The following is a 7,500-nucleotide window of genomic DNA, read 5'->3' as shown; positions in this document are numbered from 1 at the left end:
AGCATATTTGTAAATTGCAAGTGTTTGTATTTGTATTTCCATCCTCGCAGGGTATTATATCAGATCTGACATGAAGTGAGACCCAATTATATTTTTAAAAGTTACGAGGTATGTGGAAATATATTAATATGGTATTTGCAGAAACACTTGGTAGCCTTGTGAGTGTGCAGTTATTACGACGAAGCTAAGGGAGAGAGTGAGAATCAGGAGTGAATGCGAGTGCGAGTGTGAGTGTGTGTGAGTGTAAGTGTAAATATGAGTGTGAGTGTGTGTGTGTGTTTATGCGTTTGCGTGTCTGTGCGTGTGAGTGAGTGAGTGAGTGAGTGTGAACATGTGTGTTTTTATTCGTATATACGAGATGGAAGAGTGGATTAATTCTCTAAAACGTTATTTAATCCATTTGATGAAATAATCCAAGTCATGTCAAAAGGGATAGGTTCAACCGTATGCATAATACATAAATTAAGAAAACTGTAACGCAAAACCATAAAGTGGAAAAGGGAATAAAAGTCTCAAGCAGTCGACGAAAAAAGACATTAACGAGCTTGGCACAGTATGACAGGGAATATTTTGAGAGCTGACCTATTTTCTGCGTAGCGAGGGGCGGCGCCGGCGTGCCCATTACAAGGTTATAAGCACACACGTACTGTACAAATGCCAAGTACCCCATTGAACTGAAGTGCTGACTGAAAGTTTAGAAATATTGATCGTTTCTGAACTGCACAACTTAGATCGCGACAAGTTATTTTCCGATTTCGTTTTCGCAGTCACACGACTACGAACACGACGAACTGTCTGTGTGACGCAAGGTGTGACGAGGAGCAAGAGCAAGAAGAATGTCAGGAGGTAAGAAGTGCGAGACCCGCGGGTAACAGTTGTTGGCTGAGTCAGCAGGAAACAACCGTAACGCGGCTATCAGTTGCACTGACGCCGTTGCTCGCAGATGGGCTTGGACGGCGCCCGGCCGCGTGTCATGATCACCGCCTCCACCACAACTTACCGTCATCAAGAGCAGCGACACGCCGGACCATGCTAAGGGGGTCAGTCCGCGCACCAAATCACGGCAAGAGCTGGAATTGAACGCAGCTGACCAAGGGCAGATTTCGGAAGACTTCCAGATGTCGTGCATATTAATATTTAATTCGACACGATTGGTTGACGACAGCTTTTCGGACGATTGAAACGGTTTGTTGCATCGCCATGTGGGTAATAATGGCAGTCCAGACAACGCAGTCTTCAGCCACGCATCTGCCTTTATGTTGACCGGATTTCGAGGTTCTGGCGTATAATTCGGGTTCCTTTGGACGATCTTGTGGTTCGATGGTGGCTGTTTATTTTCTTGTAGTTAGGACTAGACTTTGTTTTCTCTGATTATTTTCTTGTGTTTAGGATCAAGCTTTGTTCTCTCTGACTTTGCAATAAAGTTGGGTCCAGCGGCAACTCTCGTGCTTAAGATTCGCAAATTGAGCATTTTGCAGCTTAGGTCACTTTGTTTTTTTTTTTTCTCGCGCATGTGTTTTGACATTCGGGGCGGATTCCGGGTTTTAGTAGAAGAATCGTCCCCTAGTTGACCTAATTCTAAATTGCCTTCGACGTAGCCAAGGCTGGAGCTCAAAGGGTAATTAATTAGAAGGGATCTGTGAGAGAGGGATGAGGAGGGATGATGCAGGCGCCGGTGTGTGTCGTCTGCCTGGTGACGGGGCTCTGCCGTGGCTCCCGCAGCCTCCCGGCATCAGGCACTGTCAGCCCTCTTCCTCTTAGCCCCTAGCCCTCCCTCCCTCCCCCCATAGTCCTCCTCGCTCACCTGCTCAGGCTTACCTCAGGGATCCACGCCGGCCAAGAATAATTTATGGGAAGTAAAGGTAGAAGGTGTACATACTCAGCTGTTGCAATGTGGATGGAGTGTGTGTGTATACAGCACAGGTGCCAGCGGCTGTATGTAAACATGGTGGAAAAACAAACGGTACTGATTTTGGTCTAATGAACACGACTCTCTTGAACCGGGCGCAGGAAGGAAATAAATATATACATCTTAATAAACGTTAAGCAAATGTGGGATGGCAACTGTAAAGAGACAAGTCACAGAAGATTATATGTCCAGCAAAACACAAGGATTTCTCTGCGCTCCCGAAGGTTGTGACGAGAAGTGAATGAACATCAGAGGGTGTATATAAATAGAAGAAAAACTGGATTGGCAATCAAAAGTCCATTAGGGGAGATGATAATGTTGATTCCCCTACGAGAGCCGCACAACTCATTGAACTTTTTCACCTTATCAAACTCTTTTATGATTTTTTGGTCGTCGGCGAGCACGTTTTGATTATTCGTTGTGCAATTGAGGATGATCTCATCTCATCTCTCCGCCGGGATGGGATATTGCAAGATCGAATGAGGAAGTGGATTTGCAAGATTGGGAGTGGCTTAAGCGTGGTTTTGTTGCAGCGCATGTGTGCAGCCGCGCGGTCTGACCATGATGAATCCCGTGGCACGCTCGGTGTGCAGTGAGCATTTGCAGCTTGTTTCGAGTTATAACTCGAATAGTTTCCTTCACGAACAATGCCAGACGAAACAGAATTTTCACACCACTGCATAATTTTACTTCTCTCGACGTTGCATTAGGCATACAGTTATGCAGGTCAAGTTCATCTTCCTTGCTGTCAGTTAGGTAATCTTGGCGACGCGAAGTGGATGATCAGATATACGAGGAGCAGGTAAGTGGATCTCCTCGAGGAACTGCACACCTTCAGCTGGGGCGTCTGGAGGCGGGGACGTTTGGTCTCGCTTGTTTGTTTTGCATTGCGTTTATCTCCGAGAGAGTAATAGAGGGAGTGTAAGAGTAAGAGAGTGAGTGAGTGATGGTGAGTGTGAGAATGAGATAGGGTGAGTAAGTGTGGGAATGAGGGTAAGGAAAAGAGTGAGGGAATGAGAGTAAGAAAGAAATTAAATGAGTGTGAGTGTAAGAACAAGAGAGTGGGAGTAAGGTAAAAAGTGTAAGAGAGTGAGGGTGAGTGTAAGGGTGAGAGTGAGACTGAGAGTGAGAGTGAGACTGAGAGTGAGAGTGAGTGTGAGTGTCAGAGTAAGAGATTAAGAGATTAAGAGAGTAAGAATAAAAGAGTAACAGTAAAAGATTTAGAATAAAAGGCTGTAAGTACAAGAAAGAGTGTGAGTGTGAGGTTAGGAAACTAAGAATAAGGAAGTAAGAGTGAGAGAGTGAGAATAAGAGGGAGAGGGAGGAGAGAGAAAGAGAAAATGAATGAGGGTAGGGTGAGGGAGGGAGGAAGAGAGGGTGGGACAAGATCCTTGACACCCTTTTTATTTTTCCTTTTCCCCTTCGTAAGACAACATCCTCATTGTTTTTGTCTTCCTTGGCCTTATCCCCCTTTCCATTTTCTCTTAAGCCTTTGTTATTCTTGGCACCTATCCCCCGTTCTCCTCTCCAGCTCTTTCCTACGCCCTTTTTTTCTTGCCGTCGATTTGCTGCGACGGGAACTACCTCATTGCTTCATATGTGGTGAAGACCTCATTCATTTGCAGCCCGATTCGCTCAGCCCATGAAGTCCTTCTTGAGGAGAAGGAAGGGGGGGGGGGTAGTTTTGTGGTTTCTTTGTTTTGGGTATTATTTTTTGTTGTTTCCAGGTATCATCTTTTTTTTTTTAATTTTGATGATTGTTTCCTGATGATGATGATAATTATTATTAGTTTTGATCATTATTTCCTGAAGAATTAAGAAACCTTTTTATCCTTTCATTTACCGTAAATTTGTGAACGTGCCGATTTACCACATGCACTCGACATTACCTTTTTGCATTGGTTATTCTTTTCTTGCCATTGCATTGACCTTTCCTCTCTTGACGTTGTTCGAAATTTTCTTCGTCCATTTTTCTTTGATTTCGTGTTGGCATTATCCGTCGGCGAAGGATTTCTCCCGAGACAAAGCGGGAGAAGAAGAAGAAAAATCAAAGGTCACTCCGAACACAAGGACAAATCCACAGATTAGGAACGCAGGTTCAGACACCACAAAGACAACGGCCGTTCCGCCGACTCGGATTAGCGAAGCGGGGACGCCGACGGTCGCGGCGCCCTCGGGTCGGGCGGACGCTGTGAGGCAGGAAGGCGATCGTGTGCCGATAAAGGTCTCTCGGGGCATTTCTGCGGATCGATGAGTTCTGCCTGTCTTAACCCTGGCGGGAGCTGCGCTTTCGGACGACACTGCCATCACACATTCTCTCTCTCTCCCTCTCCCTCTCCCTCTCCCTCTCCCTCTCCCTCTCCCTCTCCCTCTCCCTCTCCCTCTCCCTCTCCCTCTCCCTCTCCCTCTCCCTCTCCCTCTCCCTCTCCCTCTCACTCTCACTCTCACTCTCACTCTCACTCTCACTCTCACTCTCACTCTCACTCTCACTCTCACTCTCACTCTCACTCTCACTCTCACTCTCACTCTCACTCTCACTCTCCTCTCTCCTCTCTCCTCTCTCCTCCCTCCCTCTCTTCTCTCTCCTCCCTCCCTCTCTCTCTCCTCCCTCCCTCTCTCTCACTCTCTCTCACTCTCTCTTTATCTCTCTCTCTCTCTCTCCCCGCCTCTCCCTCTCCCTCTCCCTCTCCCTCCCTCTCTCTCTCTCTCTCTCTCTCTCTCTCTCTCTCTCTCTCTCTCTCTCTCTCTCTCTCTCTCTCTCTCTCTCTCTCTCTCTCTCTCTCTCTCTCTCTCTCTCTGGGAACCTCCTATCCTCCCCCGCGCACTCGCAAGACAGGCAGCGAGAGTGGCATAGTACGGCATGTGGTATGGTCACGAGACATTCTATGAGCAAAGGTTCGTCGTGATATGACAGGCATGATGATCAATCCACGGATGATCGATTCCTTTTCAGCCCGTGTGGCATGATGCCCAACAACCATGGCAAGCGTCGTGGTAGATCTGGGACGCCAGCGTACACAAAGAACTTGGAACCAATAAACGCCAAATTCTCCGGTGAATATTCTTCCGAGAAAGGAAGTGTCAGCTGGAGGATGCCGGATGTTGTGTTGAAGGACCGATGGTGTTGAGGGTTTTCTCGGAAAGCGGAAATCGAGAGCAACACCGACCGCGTGGGCAAAGACGGGCAACCTTTCACGTATTCATTTCCCTTGGGGCGATGTTGGCTCTTACTGTAGAGGCAATAAGACGGACCAGCTGTCGAGTGGGTACAGGTATTTATATCATGCATTATGAAGGAGATTGTTGTCTCGGAGACCCGGATGTGAAGAGTGAAGCACTCAAGGTATCTGAGGCGAATAAAGATGGTTGAAGCTGAAGGTGACACTCCTTGTATATTTGCAAAGTATACCTGGCTCATAAAAAGCTATACTGGCAGAGGTAGGGCAAACAGACGATAATATATCTGGGGCGGATGGCTGAGGGTGACAGAATTAGACAGGGCCCTGCCACACGGGACCTGTGCCACCGGGGCAAAGGAGGGCTGGCCCCAAACTGCCCCCTCCCTTCCACTCAACCCCTCCCCAACACCCGGCCCCTCCCCAACACCCAGCCCCTCCTCAACACCCAGCCCCTCCCCAACACCCAGCCCCTCCCTTCCACTCTGCCCTTCCCTTCCACTTAGCCCCTCCCTTCCACTCAGCCCCTCCCCTCCACTCAGCCCCTTCCCATCACCGAGGTGCTCCCATGGTCTTCTGACCCTTCGAAGACTGTTGCTCTCCTATTACTGCTAAGACCATCACAGTGGATGATTGTCAGGAGCAATATGCATGATATGTCAAAGCTCAACAGTGCAACCAAGCAAGGTGGCGCATTCTTGGTTAGTTGGCTTATAGAAACATGTCACCGATAAGGATTATGTTAACATTACAAATGTTTAGGTGAATTATCGTCATAAAAAATCAATTCTGACCGAATCCTCGATAGAATGGTTGGAAATTAAAAAGATATTTAGAGCTTCCCCATTTCTGTTGATAACGTTCTTTCAGGATCCTTGTCACTGTCATCAAAGAGCGCCATACACCTGTTGAGGAAATTCCCATCTCAATTATCACGGGAGATGATCTCGCCTAAATATAAAACCGTGAAAGGCGGCGTGCCAAGCCATGAACGTGGCTCTTTAAACGCCCATATAATGGCTGGTGGCGGAGTAGGTCTTGTCGTCCTGGAGACACCCGAAGGAGGCCATCGTCTCAGGGAAATGTCCGAGCCTTCCCGACGCGGCTACGGAGAATGTCTTTGATCTCCGAGGAATGATTGCATCTCGGCGTGGCGGCGGGATACCGGGGCCTACAACCGTGAGGGGGCGGAGAGGAAATAACATTTTTTTTCAATGGTATTTTTTTCCTTTGTTTATTTTTGTCGCGGGCTAGGGTGAAGGGAGTGTATTTTCGGGGGAAGGAAAGGCGAGGAGAGTGGATGAGATGAAATTCGGAATAGAGGGAAGAGAGGTATAGAAGGGAATTACAACAAGAAAGCAGGATAAAAGGAGGATAGAGAAATATTACTTAGTGGAAGTAAATGTGTACGCGGAAAATAGGAACGATAAAAGAAGGAGGTAAATAAAGAGAAAATCAAACGAAAATAAATTCAAAAGACGTAGAGAAGATGAGATGGAGTGACGCAAAGCCAAGCGAACAGAGAAGGACTTGTGAGTTCCCCTCGAGGGCTGAGGGACTACCTGGATGTCCTCACAACGCCCCCTCTCATCCCCGAGGCTCGAAGGGCGACGTGGGTGGGGGAGAGTGTGTGGGGAACATGTGATGGAGTGAGGGCGCTATGAGGGAGGAAATGAGTAGGGGTTGTACTCCTCTTGGCATGGATGACCTGTACTGCCGGGCTTCCTGATAAGAAGACCGGATATGGGTAACATGTGGCGCTGATTAGTGTCGTGATGTTTGCTGACGAATCCTAGTGGCAAAATACCAGGCTGAAGTAACATGGGTTACCAGTGTGGGTTCAAGTACATGGTTTACATACACTTCTATTTAATGTTAATAAGAGTACAAATAAGTATCACATTATTAATATTGGTGACAACACTCACCTCCAGACAGAAACATAGAATATCACGTGGATAACTGATAGTATTTAGTAATAGTGACATCACTGTATAACGATGAAGTTGTAATGACTGCTAGTCAATTTAGACAAATGCAAAATGCACATCATATTCAGGTCGTGGGTCTGTGGTAGTTACGCAGAAGCGGGGAGAAACTATATTTTATAATTCCTCTGGCTACTAGTATTCCATTGTAAACATTACACTTATTAAGACCATCTACCAGAGCGACGAGCTCTTAACCCTAAGTGTGTGAATAAATGTGGCTTACACGGTCAGCGTTCATCCTTGGCCCCTTTTGCATGGCAGTTATGAAGGACCCAGGGTTAAGGATCGAGGGGCGGGGGTGAGTGTGATTGCTTGCGGGTGTAGGGAGAAGGGTGTTTTGGGTCTGGGAGTGGGCGTGAATGAGATGGGGTTGCGAGGAGTGGATGTGAGTAGGGTGGTGTTAGGTGTAGGTACAAAAATATTT

The 7,500-nt window shown here is 47.3% G+C and overlaps 1 protein-coding gene across 4 annotated transcripts in view; it reads left to right on the top strand.

Moving 5' to 3' along the window:
* The window catches only part of LOC122252668 (uncharacterized), a 99,844-nt gene that overhangs the window by 18,405 nt on the left and 73,939 nt on the right, over positions 1–7,500 (top strand). The gene's annotated exons all lie outside the window — the stretch shown is intronic.

Source organism: Penaeus japonicus, unplaced genomic scaffold, assembly GCF_977035675.1.
Source record: "Penaeus japonicus unplaced genomic scaffold, GWHDUDI00000001_assembly GWHDUDI00000007, whole genome shotgun sequence".
In the NCBI taxonomy this organism is placed as follows: Eukaryota; Metazoa; Arthropoda; class Malacostraca; order Decapoda; family Penaeidae; genus Penaeus; species Penaeus japonicus.
This window is presented reverse-complemented; position numbering and strand designations above follow the sequence as displayed.